This window comes from Pogona vitticeps, chromosome 5 (assembly GCF_051106095.1).
Source record: "Pogona vitticeps strain Pit_001003342236 chromosome 5, PviZW2.1, whole genome shotgun sequence".
Classification (NCBI taxonomy): domain Eukaryota; kingdom Metazoa; phylum Chordata; class Lepidosauria; order Squamata; family Agamidae; genus Pogona; species Pogona vitticeps.
In genome coordinates this window covers 123907860-123923429 of record NC_135787.1, presented here as the reverse complement: position 1 = coordinate 123923429, position 15570 = coordinate 123907860, and positions in this window count along the sequence as shown.

Here is a 15570-nt window from a genome sequence, read left to right as displayed (position 1 = left end):
GGCCAGTGACCATGTTGGCGGCAGAAATATTTAACAAATATATAAGAACATTTCTGTTCTCAATGGCTGAAAATTTCCTGGGAAACCTTTACCATCCCAGTAAAAAATGACTTCCCTTTCTTTAGGTGGTTTTAAAAAGTGAACAGAAAGACTCTGAACATGTTGGATCAACCCTTGTGTTATCTAGATGATGGGATGCTTAAAAAAAGGTAGAAACCAGCATTTTTATAGGCGCTTTTGCCCCGTGTAGAAGAGCCCTTAAACTATTTCTGCATCAAAGGAAAGAAATGTATTTCAGTGTAAGCTTTCATGGATGCTGTGGATTGCAATGGACATCAGTGGGCACAAGCCTCCAGAACACATGGCTAACTTGCTTCCACACACACTTCAACATGTTAAGTCTTGTGGTACTCTGAAGCATTTTATTTGGCATAAGCTTTTGTGGACGGTAGCCAACTTCGTCAGACGCATGATGCAAGCTGGCATCATAAAAGCCCACATACAAATGTTGGTGGTTCAAGGTCCTTAATTGCTTGGGTCTAGGCTGACTGAGGGAATGTGTCTCCCCACACCAACCTCCCTATCCCATTACCTCAGTAGGAGAGGTCCTGCTCTGTGCCCCATCTGCACTGCTGAGAGGTCTTGCCTCCTCAATGACTTCCTAATACTGTGGAACACCTTTCCCTGTGAAGTGTAAGTAGACCCCTCTTCAGATATAATTTGCCTGTCAGTAAAGGATTGTGATTCCAGCAGGCTTTCCTCTGCTCTATGACTGTTCTGACTAGAGATGAGGATGAAAATAAAAATGGATCGGCTTTTTTGGTGAAAATAGCTGATTCCTTAAATATTTGTTCCTTCATATTCATGGGTTCCAGAGATGTGGGAAGCTCCTGCCCAAGGCTGTTAGTTGTTCTCTGTTACAGTGAGAGCAAACCCTTCTGGCAGAGAAGCAGCAGCTCCTAACGGGCGGGGTGACCTCTCATTCTGCCTTTTCCCTTAGAGTTAGATCAGAAGTTCAAACACTTTCTCTGGCCAATCCTAGTGGCGATTAGGTAACTAGTATCCTATCTGAATTCTCACAACATTCTGTGTAATCATGCTAAGTTAATAAAAAAGAGTTCTCAAGGTGTTACTTTTTAGGCGCTCAGAGTGGTATAAATATACCAGATGGGCGGGATATAAATCAAATGAATGAACGAACGAACGAACGAACAAACAAACGAACGAACGAACGAACGAACGAACGAACAAACAAACAAACAAACAAACAAACAAACAAACAAACAAATAAATAAATAAATACGCAAGCCCCGCTGGCTCGGACATCTGTGGTCGACTTCCTTGTACTTTCTCTAAGGTTAATTGCCTTCCTATTGTTCTGTGATCACCCACATCATTAGCCTTCCTTTGTTCTGTGGTCACCTACACAGAGACCCCCATGAATACGAAGGGATGCATATTTACCCATTTTTATTCATCCTTCGTATTAAAACAACAATCATTATGCCTACTGGCTGCCGATCAGCTGATCGGTAGCAGAGAGGCCACCACCCAACCCCACAGTTTACCCTGACTCCCTTCCTTTCCCTTGCAAAGGGCAGCCACTCTCCCTTTTTACATGCCATGGCTGGGAGGCCAGAAGCAGACCTCAGCAGCTGCGATTAAGGTAAGGGGATGATGGTGGGGTTGGGTTAAGGTAGGGAAAGGAAGGAGGTGGGGGTAGACTGTGGGGTTGGGTCACTGTGGGGGTGGCTGCTTTTCTGCAGCCAATCAGCTGGTAGGCAGAATTGTGGTTTGTTTTTTAAAATACGATGGGGGCGTTGGTGGGGGTGGGGGAGGCCTAAGGTAGGGAAAGGAAGGGGTGGGGAGGCTATGGAGTTGGGTGGCTGTGGGGAGGTGGCTGCCTTTCTACCACCAATCAGCTGATCGGCAGCCTCTAGGCAGAATGTTTTTTTAAAAAATGGGAAGGGGGTGTCAGCAGGGCTGGGGGGTGGAGGGGGGTGGCAGGGGTGGTTTTTTTAAAAAAAAATACCACTCCACACACAAATCAATGAATATTCATTATTCATCACTTCATGGGTGCAACTTCCTACTTCGTGAGTTGCCAAAATGGTGAATTGTCCCCATCTCTAGTTCTGACTAAGGATGGGTCCATCCAAGAGATCTGCTTCTTTTTTTTTAAAATGACACTTGTATTACTATTATTTATTATTATTTCAGCGAGACATATGGTTTAATATTGTACTGTGATCTTCTTTTGTTGTGAACGTCTTTGAGCAATGCATCAGCTCTCGATAGATAGAATGTATGTTCTTATATCAGTTAATCACCCCATCCTGGGGATTCATCCTGCTAAGAACCAGGTAGGCCCATGTAGGTAGAATACACTGGTCTCTTCCAATTGCAAATGGTGTGGGATGAGTGATAGAAGTAACATCTTCCTCTGCTGTTCCTGTTCAACCCTACAGCTATTTCTGTCTGCTAGAGAGCAAAACTGGCCTGCCTGTGCCCCTTACATTAGTTCGCTTCCTCAGGTGCCATGGAAGATGCTGTCCCATCTTCAATATTGAAATAAGATTCATCAGTCTACCTGGTTAGTTTCTGTATGTGGAATGGTGAGGTTATATTATCCTTTGTCTCAGGCAACAAAATGCCTTAGGGAGAGAATGGCCTATTTGCTCAATATAAGAAGGTAAAGACAAAACATGAGTTCAAGAACAGCATATTTGTCTCTTTATCTTCCTCAGCAATCACCACTGGTAGGAAGAAGGGGATAGTTGTAGTAGGGGACTCCCTACTATGTGGATTTGAGACTGAAATTTGCCTGGAGAATTCATGGACTCATCAGGTATGCTGTCTCCCTGGAGGACAGATAAGGGATGTGATGGAAAGATTGCCATCACTCATAAAACCTGCAGATACATACCCCTTTCTTCCTGTCCATGTGGGAACAAATTACACAGCCAAGAGGAGCTACTGAGAAATCATGTCTGACTTTGAAGCTCTGGGGAGGAAACTCAAGGACTTTGGGGCCCAGATAGTGAATTCTTTCAAAAGGGCAACAACAATAACATTAACAATAATAATCACAATAATAAACATAATAATAATCATATTAATCATAATAATAATATTCATAAAAATATACCAAGACAAACAGGCCACAAATCCCACAACCTCTCGTGTCTGTATATGAATGCCAGGAGTATGGGAAACAAACAAGAAGAACTGGAAATTTTAATTCAGGAGGGTAAATATGACTTGATAAGAATAACTGAAACTTGGTGGAATGACTCCCATGACTGGAATACAGCAATTGAGGGATATAAAATGATCAAAAAGAACAGAGAGGATAAAAAGGGAGGTGGAGCTGCAGTATACATAAAAAATACACATTCCTGCACAGAAATACAGGAGGAGGAGAGTGGCTGTGCCATTGAGAGCATCTGGATTAATTTAGTTGGGACAAAAAAAAAAAACACAAAAGGAACTTGGTAGTTAGAGTCTACCACCAATTGCCCAATCAAAGAGAGGAAGTGGACAAAACTTTTGAAAAACAAATTGCAGAGTTTTCAAAGAGATATGATATAGCAGTGATGGGAGATTTCAATTATCCAGATAAATGTAGGGAGGCAAATTCTGCCAAATATGGGCCTTCCAAGAACTTCCTGGCTTGTGTGGCTGATAATTTTCTCCTATGAAAAATGGAGAAAGAAACTAGAGGATTTGCTGTCCTTGACTTGATTCTGACCAACAGAGTTGACTTGGTGGGGGAAGTGGTGGTAAGGGGAACTCTAGGCGAGGGTGACCATGTTCTTCCAGAATTCTTGATTTCGAAGGAAACGAAAGCAGAATATAGCGACACACGTGCTGGATTTTAAAAAAGCGAGTTTTAATAATCTCAGAACAAGTATAAGTAAGGTCTCATGGCAGGAGATCCTAACAAGAAAAGGGTGGGAGGTTCTAAAAAAATAAATTCTAAAGGCACAACTACAAACAATTCCAACAAGAAAAAAGGGGGAGGTGGCAAAAAAGGCTTTAAAAAAAAGTGTGGCTTTACAAAAAGCTTGAGGAGGACCTAAAAACCAAAAAAGACATGGACAGGAAATGGAAAGAAGGCCAGGCCACCAAGGATGAGTACAGACAAGTAGCAAGTAAATGTAGTGATGGCATTAGGAGGGCAATAGCTGAGAATGAGCTGAGGTTAGCTAGAGACACTAAAAAACAGTAAAAAAGCATTTTTCAGGTATGTGTGTAGCAAAAGGCACAAAATACATAGTGGCACAGCTCCTCAATGAAGATGGAAAAATGATAAGAGAGGACAAAGAAAAGGCAGAGGTGCTCAATTCCTATTTTAGTTCAGTCTTTTTCCATAAGACAGAATATGAACTTCCAAACAAATTGGAAGTGCAAGTGGGTGGGACAGGATTGCAGATGGAGATAAACAAATAGTCAAATAATACCTTACCACCTTCAATGAGTTCAAATCTCCAGGGCCAGATGAACTGCATCTGAGAGTACTGAAGGAACTGGCTGAAGAACTGCCAGAACCACTATCCATTGTTTTCTTGAAATCATGGGAAATGGGGGAGGTGCCAGAGGATTGGAAGAGGGCCAATGTTGTCCCTATCTTCAAAAAGGGCAAAAAAGGAACCTGGGAACTACAGGCCAGTCAGCCTGACATCAATCCCAGGCAAAATTCTGGAACAGATCATAAAGTGGTTGTTGTGCAAGCACCTAGAAAACAATGCAGTAATAACTAGAAGCCAACATGGATTTGTCAAGAGTAAATCCTGCCAAACTAATTTTATCTCATTTTTTGATCAGGTCATCTCCCCGATAGACAGAGGGAATGCTGTAGACATAGTATATCTTGACTTCAGCAAAGCTTTTGACAAAGTGCCCCATGATATCCTGATTAGCAAGCTAATTAAGTGTGGGTTGGATAGATCAAGTGTCAGGTGGATACACAATTGGCTATGGAATTGTACTCAGAGGGCGATGATTAATGGATCCTTCTCTAACTGGGAGGAGGTAATAAGTGGGGTACCTCAAGGCTCAGTCTTGGGCCTGGTGCTCTTCAACACTTTTATTAATGACTTGGATGAGAGAGTGCACAGAGTGCTTGTCAAATTTGCAGATGATACAAAAATGGGTGGAATAACTAATACCTTAGAAGACAGAAACAAAATTCAAAATGACCTTGATAGGATGGAGCACTGGGTCAGAAGCAACAGAATGAAATTCAACAGGGATAAGTGCAAAGTACTGCACCTTGGAAAAAGAAACCAATTGCACAGTTACAAGGTGGGGGATACCTGGCTTAGCAAAACTACGAGCGAGAAGGATCTTGGAATTGTCAAAGATCACAAGCTAAATATGAGCCAACAGTGTGATACGACTACAAAAAAGGGCAAATGCTATTTTAGGCTGCATTAAAAGAAGTATAGTTTCCAAATCCCATGAGGTGCTAGTCCCCCTCTATTCTGCACTGGTTAGGCCTCACCTTGAGGATTGTGTCCAGTTCTGGACACCACACTTCAAGAAGGATGCTAACAAACTGGAATAAGTTCAGAGGAGGGCAACAAAGATGATCAGGGGACTGGAAACCAGGCCTTATGAGGAAAGGCTGAAGGAATTGGGCATGTTTAACCTTGAGAAAAGAAGACTTTTCAAATATTTGAAAGGCTGTCATACAGAGGAGGGGCAAGATCTGTTCTCGATCATCCTAGGGTGCAAGACACACAACAATGGGCTTAAGTTAAAGGAAGCCAGATTGCAGCTGAATATCAGGAAAACTTCCTAACTGTTAGAGCAGTACAACAGTGGAACCAGTTACCTTGGGAGTTGGTGAGTGCTCCAGCAGTGGAGGTATTCAAGAAAAACTTAGATAATCACCTGGCAGATATGCTTTGATTGTATTGTATTCCTGCATTGAGCAGGGGGTTGGACTTGATGGCCTTGTAGGCCCCTTCCAATCACTTTTCTATAACTGTGTGATTCTATGACTAATATCAACTTGTTTCCCAAAATATGATTCTGTAATCTCTTTATTCTACTTTCTAATTTGTTCTGAAATAGCTGTTTCAAAAGCCACTAACAATTATCCTGCTGTCGAAGAACTGCTCATTAGAAAGTATTAGTGACTGACATTTTTCTCTTTTTTTCAGATCAGAGCTTATTTATGAAAACAATTGATTTTGTAATACGTGGCAGCATCAAATTTTAAGGCGATTACAGGGCCCATGCTTCACAAATTGCATTGGTTACACCTTATTTTTCAGAAAGACGAAATGTTCTGATTTTCTTTCTGTTAATCAGAATTAATGCTTTTCATTTCCCCGTTCAATATTTCCTTTTTTATTAAAAAGCTACAATTTGTACACAGTCACAACTAAAGCTGAATAAACATAAATCCATATTTAAGTCGGCTTTTTCAAAGAGACATCTTGCATCAAGTGTGACAGCATCATTATTCCTTATTTCAGAATTACTAAGAAAATGCCTGTGATTAGGGATGCAGGGCATGAAATGTCCAGAGAGGCTCCATGTCTTGTAAGGGCTGTTGGTTAAGGTGGCAACATATGCAGTTCTTTGTAGTCTGCACATGTGGACTCTGTTGGGGTTCTTTTCAGAGCTGAACCAGAAAACAGAAAATGGCCTTCATAAGGTCCTGTCTTCTCTCTCTCTCCCTCCCTCCCTCCCTCCCTTTCCCACCCCCCATTATGATGTGGAGATGAGTCACATCCACTATAAACTGTGTATGGATTCTAGTACTAACCTAGGAGCAGACTGTGTGTTTACTGTCTGAGATCAGTCTCACTAACTACAGGGAGGCTCACCATCAGAAGGGTGGCCACCAGGCAAAAAATATGAACACAATGATGGTTTGTAATAATTACAATCAGCCTTGGTGGAGGGAGTACTCACATTGCTGAAGTCCCAGATCTATATTATATGGAAGATATATGTAATATGTTATAGAACAATTTTTGTCAGTGCAGATTAGACACAGGACTGCTACAAGTATGAGTAGTATAATGGTCAGAGAAGTACAATTTAGTGTGGTGTCCAGAACTGGACACAGTCTTCAAGGTGAGGCCTAACCAGTGCAGAATAGAGGGGGACTAGCACCTCATGGGATTTGGAAACTATACTTCTTTTAATGCAGCCCAAAATAGTATTTGCCTTTTTTGTAGCCACATCACACTGTTGGCTCATATTTAGCTTGTGATCTATGACAACTCCAAGATGCTTCTCAGTTATATATTTTTCCTCTCTTCATTTCCCCCATCTGGTGCCAACCACTGTGGCATAAGCCTCTCCCCCTAATTCTTCACCACTTACCTCAGTTTCAACCTGTATGAACCTTATGTCCCACAGGACTCAAAAGCTGATTCTACCTCCATGGGGTGGGGGTGGAATCCATCTTGAATTTAAAAATAAACAGAGCACTTCCTCAACCATTTGCCTAGCTGGAGGAAGGGAGTGCTGTGGGCAGTGGGCCTGAAGCAGGCTAATGTGGCAGTGGGTTGACCAGGGTAGTTATTTCATGCCTGCAAAATGAGCTCTGTGAATGTTTTCAAGGATTCCAGTCATACTGAGGTCATGTTCAAAGTCTTCCTCATGTAAGATACACCCAGAGTTACATTGCATTGTGCGGGCTTTCCTTCTGTCTGCTGGAAACCTGACAGGAATCAGGATGGCTCCACCATTAAGAAGGGCTAAGCAACCACCTCATGGGATAGATATTGGATGTTGGGAACGACAGTTCCTTGGCTGTTCCTCTGCCTCCCTTGGTCATTCCCCTTGTTTGGAGGGCAAAACTTTGTGTATCTCAGGGTAGGTCCCAATTTTTTAATCCTTCTTGCTCTCTGCCTTGGGCAGTCAAATGTCTAGGGCTGGCTCTGGCATGTGTGACCAAGTGGCATTTTCCAGACACAGTTAGAGGAATAAAAACATAATTAAAAAATAATCCAAAAGTCCACTTTCCTTCCTTCCTTCCTTCCTTCCTTCCTTCCTTCCTTCCTTCCTTCCTTCCTTCCTTCCTTCCTTCCTTCCTTCCTTCCTTCCTTCCTTCCTTCCTTCCTTCCTTCCTTCCTTCCTTCCCCACTCTGTAACATAACTTTTCTCAGAAGTTCATATGAAGGGCAAATAGGAAAGGAAAGATGCTGAACCAGACCAGGGTACTGGCTGTTCCTCCATTGTAAGCCAGTTGGGAGTTAATGTAGATTAGACGTGTAACTATTTTCTTTTTTGAATGAAAAACATCAGCGATTCAGAAGCAATATATTTTCTTTAACCTGTTTCACTTGATTTTTTAAACCTTCCATGCCCTCATAATACTTTGTGTAATAAAAATGGTTGCCATGGACAATTGCTACTACTGCCATAATTGATTTTGCAAAGGAATGGTCACATTCCACATTCACTGTTCTGTTTCAATCCTGCATATATATATTTCTTCTTTTTTAAAAAAATCACCACAGCAATGGAGAAAAAAAGCCTAGGTACAAAAATAATTTCATGCTACAGAGATTAATGTTTGAAGTCTGAATTTTCTCTGTGGAGACCTGGTTACATTCAGTATAATATTGCTTGCTTTCTGGTTCAACAACAGTCAATTCAAACGTTGCAATGCCGTGCACAAGCAGCTGAAAAACACATCCATGTGGAGGCTCTCCATAGGCTTGCATGCCACACATTATACAAGTATACTCAGCTGTCCAGAGTCTTCATGTAGAGGCTGCATACTTGATCATTGACTGAAGCTGGTGTGTTTTGGAATTAACTATTTAATGAGTTCTCAGAAATTTTACCATCTTCAATAAGAATGGGATGCGTCAAGACATCTGACTGAAAACAAGTCAACCACTATTACATTTTTTGTGCTGCATGAAAGCAAAAATATCACTTTTTTGATAAGCACTAGCACTGTTTTTTAAATCTGTTTAGTCAGAAAAGTTTTGAATTTTATGCAAAATATTGTACATTGCAGAAAACCTTGCATTCTGTACACAGCGTGAAACTATATACTTTCCTAAAGAGGCCCCACTAACCCTTCTGATAATCCAGGGGCTGACTCCACTAGTTGACTTCTCCACAGCTTGTTCTGCTAAGAATGTGGACCTTTTCTCAATTGACTTCGCTCTACGGCAAACTTAATAGAAATGTTAGAGCACAATGTGATTTTCAGTTCAGTTGTGCCAAATATTCTTTGTGCCTAGAAACAACAGAAAGATTTGGGAAGGCCAGTCTTTTCAGTAATAATAATGAACTTCATCTTGCCAAGTATGATTTTCCTTCTCAGTTTGTTAGCACTCCTGTGTTCTATTGTCTTCTGTTGAGTATCACCATCAGTTCTTGGCCTTTTTTTTGCTTTCTGTATTTAGCTCTGAGCCAGATTACAGGTGCTGGCAAATTTCAGAAGTCTGAGAGCCACTCATGTCTGTTCCTAGATGTTCAAGGTCCATATTTTCTGCTGTGACCAGCCTGCAAAATTCATCTTTTGAAAATGACTTTTTATTCCGCTGCAAAAGCAACCTTATGTGCACTCTCCAAAATGTTTTAATTTAAAAAAAAAATTAGGGAAATTGAGAGTAGGCATGATCGCCAACCTCACCATGGCTAAATTGTCTCCCGTGCCCCCGAGAAAGTAAAAGAAACAGAAAACCTTGCATTCTGTGCAGTGCAAGATTTTATGCAATGTACATGGTGTTCATGAAGAAGATTTCACTTCAAGGTTTCCACTGTCTGAGCAAAGGAAGTGCTGTCTGTAACATAGTTTGGCCTTCAATAGGAGTGTCAGCTTGAACTCCCTTCTGTACTAAAAAGTATTCTGTTGTAGAAGTCTGTTCCTTGCTGCAGCCATGTATACTGTCCCTGTATTCCTGCCATGCACTTTGTCAGCGGTGGCACTAAGGAGCCTTATGATACTAGTCCTGTATATCTCCTCCATCAAGGACATTTCCACGTGTGTAGATTTTTCAGATGTATACTTTTTCCATGCACACTCCCAAATCTGAACACATTTCTTCGCTAAGCAATTGAGGCCACAAGATTTTTAATGCACCGTTTCTCATCGTGAAAGGATCTGCATTTGCCTTTTGTGGTTGCAAACCGGATACATATGGGTGGAAAATTGTGGAAAATGGAACTCTTCCCATTCCTAAAATTCCAAAGTAATGAATAAACAAAGAGTGTTAGGCAGTTGCTGTTGACACTGGAGGCTCCGCCGGCGAGTGTCTTCGCTTTAGCGGAGTCTCTTTGCCTCACCCTCCGGAGTAGCATGAGATAGCTGGTCATCACAATCTCTCTGTGGGGGTGGTAGCGGGTTGTTTTAAAGGATAGCTTCGCCCCCATTTCGGCCTCTTTCAAGGATCTCAGTGTGGAAAGAAGCTTGTCGCTCAGTGAAGAGGCTGTGATGCACTTCGAATTGAGTACCTTGTGGTCATTGGATTCAGGATTGTGGCTGCACCCCTGTGGTTTGGATTGACTGTGCCAGCACAGTCAATTTATTTCAGATATTTTTTCATTGATATAGTATGGGGGCTTATTTGCTTCAAGGGGCTTTGTGTCGGAGCTTTTGCCTCCCCAGGGCAGCGGGTGCCATGTTGCCACCATCGAGGTTAGCAAACCACAGGCTTATTGTCTCTTCTGAAGCCTCCAGCATATTATGTTACACTTAACTTAATTACAGCACTGTTCTGATTTCTGGTATCTTAAGTGATAAGGACAACTCTGGGCTTAGTGAAAATGGTGGCGTGTAAGCACGATAGCCATGGGATTTTAGGTTGTGTTGCCCCTCCCACGTGACTTCATTATTCAGTTAATAGTTATTAGAGTACAATATTTGAATGGGTGTGATTTGAATAATAATAATAACAATAATAGTTACAGTAGTTAATTTGTATGTACATATACTGGGGTCTAATTATTTACAAATAGGGAAATAAAGTGCTTAGGTGCTGGAAGTGCATAGTGCATAAATAATAATTGAATAAATTAGTAAGTAAATAAATAAAATTGCTTTCAAGGACGCAGGGCTTAATCAGGTCTTATTTAATTGGTGGGGTGTAGTGGTTAAGCTTGAAGCATTGCTGAATTGGTTCAGTGGTAACTTGGGTCCTTTGGCATAGTTTTCAATCAATCAATCAATCAATCAATCAATCAATCAATCAATCAATCAATCAATCAAAACAACAACAACAACAATAAATAATAATAATAATAATAATAATAATAATAATAATAATAATAATAATAATAATAATAATAATAATAATAATAATTAATAAATAAATAATTTATTGAATAAATAAATACAAATAGGTGTTGCTGAGAGTTTTGGAGAGTGTATAGAAACATAGCAAGCTAACAGCCCCAGAACTATGGGTCCAAAGAAGGTACAAGGAAAAAGTAAAGGAAAACAGCCTGCTAAAAGGCACCCCCCCACATTCCCTCAGAGTCATCCTCAGACAAAGAGACCTGACCCATTTGGCAGGAGTTGCAAAATAAAATTTCTGCATTTGAGGCAGAATGTTCTACCTTGCCAGACCTGGCTACAAGTGGATCCCAACCTCACAGGTCTTCCAGGGAGTCTAAGGGTCACAGAAGAGCCAAGCTTAAGGCTTTAGCTGATAATCCCTTAGGTCACCTTAATGTGTTAGATGCTCAGTGGTGTGCCATTCCACAGGAGATGAGGAGCTGGAAAGGGTATCTCAGAGGGCACAGTCTGAACCCGCAAGTGGTAGTCATGAGCCGGAGTTGGCCATAGTAGCTGCGCAACAGTCATCGGCTATTAGAATTGCGGGTGAGTTAACACCAGCACCTGACACCTTTAGGGACACAGTAGCCTGGCCTTGGGCAAGCATTGGCCAGGTGGGTATGTCAGCAATGGCCACACACCAATTTTCACAAGGCATTGGACCACAGTTGCCTCCAGTACCACCAGGACCCCCAATGGGTTGGATTCCACCATACCCACAGGTATCATTCCTGGCTCCTTTGGGGGTCACACCTGGGGTAGGCTTATGGCCATACTCTTCAGTACCAGATAGGTAAAGGTAAAGGTTCTCTTTGACATTTAGTCCAGTCATGTCTGACTCTAGGGCACGGTGCTCATCGCCATTTCTAAGTCATAGAGCCACCGTTTGTCCAAAGACAGTTTCCGTGGTCACATGGCCAGCGCAACTAGACACAGAATACTGTTACCTTCCCACTGAGGTGGTACCTATTTATCTACTTGCATTTTACATGCTTTCAAACTGGTAGGTTGGCAGGAGCTGGGACAAGCGACGGGAGCTCACTCCGTTGCATGGATTTGATCTTATGACTCCTGGTCTTCTGACCTTACAGCACAGAGGCTTCTGTGGTTTAACCCACAGCGCCACCATGTCAGTATCAGATACTGGTTACAATTTTGTACCTTTGAAGGCATTACCCTTTGGTGATTATTGCATGCCATTGGGGCTATTTAACTCCAGCGACTAAAGATAAAATCTGAGGAGGTAATTACATTGATGTGTTTGAGCTGCTATATAGAAAAGTCAACAACAAAGAATTGGAAAAAGAGGATGATAAGGAAAAGGAGAGACACAGGAGGCGCAAGCCTGAGCACACCTGGGCTAATTGGCTGCCAGGTTTTTTGATTTATGAGGCAGTAATAGAGAAGGCTCAACCCTGGAGGGCTTCATCTTTGATTCAGTATTTGGATTTAACCTATAGGGCACATGTTGACTACCTGGGTCACATGTGATTGCTCTACGATGACTCATTTCATATGAGAGCCATAATACAACCAAATTTGCACTGGGATGAGCCCCACCCTGGGCTCTGGCTTCAGTACATGACCCCTGCACAACCTAGTGTGAGCGAGTGATGTCTTTGGTTAGGGCATTCACACTTCGAGCCTTGCAGTTTAACATTACAGTGCATGCTAGGCATATATCTGGTTTGGACAACAGTATAGGTGATTCCCCATCCCATTGACAGATCGACCAGTTCAGGGAATTAGCGCTGGCGGCCAACGAGGACTTGGAGTTACTGCCATCATAGGTTTGGCAAATTGGAGGAATGACACCAAATGAGCAATAGGTTTGGCTTTGGCTCCATGGATGCGCAAAGGGTATGTGGCCATGAGTAAAGAATTCCAGGAATTTAGAGGTGATATAGGTGTGGATCACATCTGGCCTGCTCCAGTCGACTAGCTACAGCAATATGTAGTTTTCTTGAATAGGAAAGGGCTGCCCCCCACCTCAATTCAGGGCAAATTGGTGGCATTAGCATCTTATGCTAAGATAAGGGGGTGTCAAGATTTCACTTCAGACTATCATATTAAGAAGATGTTAGAAGGATGATCTAAGGAGAGGGTTCAATTACCTGACTCTAGAGTGCCCATCATACCCTTTAATAACATTCTTTGGAGCCCTTAGAATAAGTGAGGCAGTGGCTAGGAGCAAATCAGATACATCTCAGTTGGCTCTGCAAAGACAGGATATTATTATTGAGAACAACACCCTCTTCATTCACATACGAAGATCAAAAGTCAATCAGAGAGGAAAAGGAGAACATATCACATTAGGCAGGTGCTCAATAAACAGTATATGCCATGTCTATGCAGCGGTAGCTTATCTGACTTTCAGGGAACAGCACCCTGGTTATTTCTTTGCACATAATGATAAGTCATCATTGTCCAGATACCAATTTTGGAAACTGACTGACAAGGCGCTCCAACAGTTGGATATGGTGGGGCTACGCTTCGGTACACATTCATTTAGGATAGGTGCAGCCTCGACAGCTGCAACACTTGGTTATGGCCCGGAGGACATTAAGAGGTTAGGACGCTGGAATTCTGGTTGCTATAGGCATTATGTCCACACTCTCCCTTCAGTTTAGGTTCGTTGCTGGCCTTGTTTCTTTTGTTGCAAGTTTAAAGGTTCCGAGGCGGAGACTGCACATCTTGATTGTCGGTCATAGCTATATCTTCTGGGCTGAGTGCCATGCTGCGAAACCATCGTGGGGAAGCAATTTGGGCCTGGGGGCCACAGCCAAAGTGGAATGGTTTTGGCAAGAGGGGCATGCGGTGGGATGTGTTCTTACAAACATTACATCATGGTCCTCATAGCTTTCCTCCTGATGTGTTGGTCGTGCATCTTGGTGGGAACGACTTAGCTAAGCCTAGCGGAAAGTCATTAACTATAGATATCATACATGATTTGCGTTTGCTGAAGGCCGAGCACCTCACAATGAAAATTCTCTGGTCCACAATAATCCCTAAAGCAACTTGGCAAGCTAACTGCCCACTGCAGTGTATTAATACAGCCTGTAGAAGAGTTAACGGAAGTTTGCAGGGCAGTTTGTGGGTGTCTGGGTTCCATTATTGGGCAACATGGCATTCATTTGGAGATGCCCAAGCTTTGCAGGCATGACGGAGTGCATCTTTCAAACTAGAGATTGGAGTTATTCTTTCAGGACATTCAGAGGGGCCTGCGTGTAGTTATCAATAGTTTGGGAGGGCAAGGGATTTAGTCGTACTAGTCCCTTTGCCGTGGTGGGTAGTGCGGAAGGAAGTTGGATCGGTGAGTCTTAGTAAGTATAGTAAGGTTATAGCTCACCCAACCTCCCAGCACTGTGGATCATGAGATTACAGCGGGGGGAGGGGAAGGGTGCGCTGCAGCCTTGCACGGACCAAGGCCATCCAAGATGTGGGGGCTTGAAGCCCGAGTGAGGTCAGTGCCAAGCCGACTGGAGTTGTGCTATCTAGGGGACTGCACAGACTCGGGGCAGGGGACTCGCCTGTATTGGCAAAGGGTCTAGTGAGACCCAGTTATTCCTTTCCGCACTACAGGAGCCCCCTCTTCTTTGTTCAGTTTAATAAAGCGTGGCCCTGGTCTAACCCAAATATTTTGTCTTGCGTTGTTATTTTGGAAGGGGCGGCAATGTGACCAATAACAACAATGAATTGCTTTCCAAACAACATTAATGAGTAATTGGAATGAATCTTTTTTTTAAAAGTAACTTTTTAAGTTAGTTGCATCCTGTGGAAGGCGTCTTCAGTCCTTCAGGATATGTGTTGGACTCACAGACTTGAGGCTTTTTAGACTGTGATCCTCTTTATCACTGGTTCCAAAACTTGAAGTAACCTAGGTGTTCTTGGACTGCAACTCTCAGAAACCCCAGTCAGCACAGCTGGTGATGATGGGAATTGCAGTCAAAGAGCATCTGCATGATCCAAGGTTGAGAACCACTGTTATATAAACTTACTTAGGAACATGTGCCATTGGACTGAAAAGGACTTGCTTCTGCACAGGGATATATGGAGTTGCACTGCTGATGTCAATAGTATATTGATATATCACATATTACATGTATTTTGGTTAAATTAATCCGAGCCTTTGTTCTCAAGGGCTCTGTCTTCCCTCACTCCATTTTGCCCTCAAGAGAGTAATAGACCCAAACACTTCACATCTGTGTTTGAATCAGTTTGTTCACAATTCAGGACGAGATCTGCAATATCATTATCATCTCAACACACTTAGTTTGATCTCCCGTTAAATATATTCTTTTAGG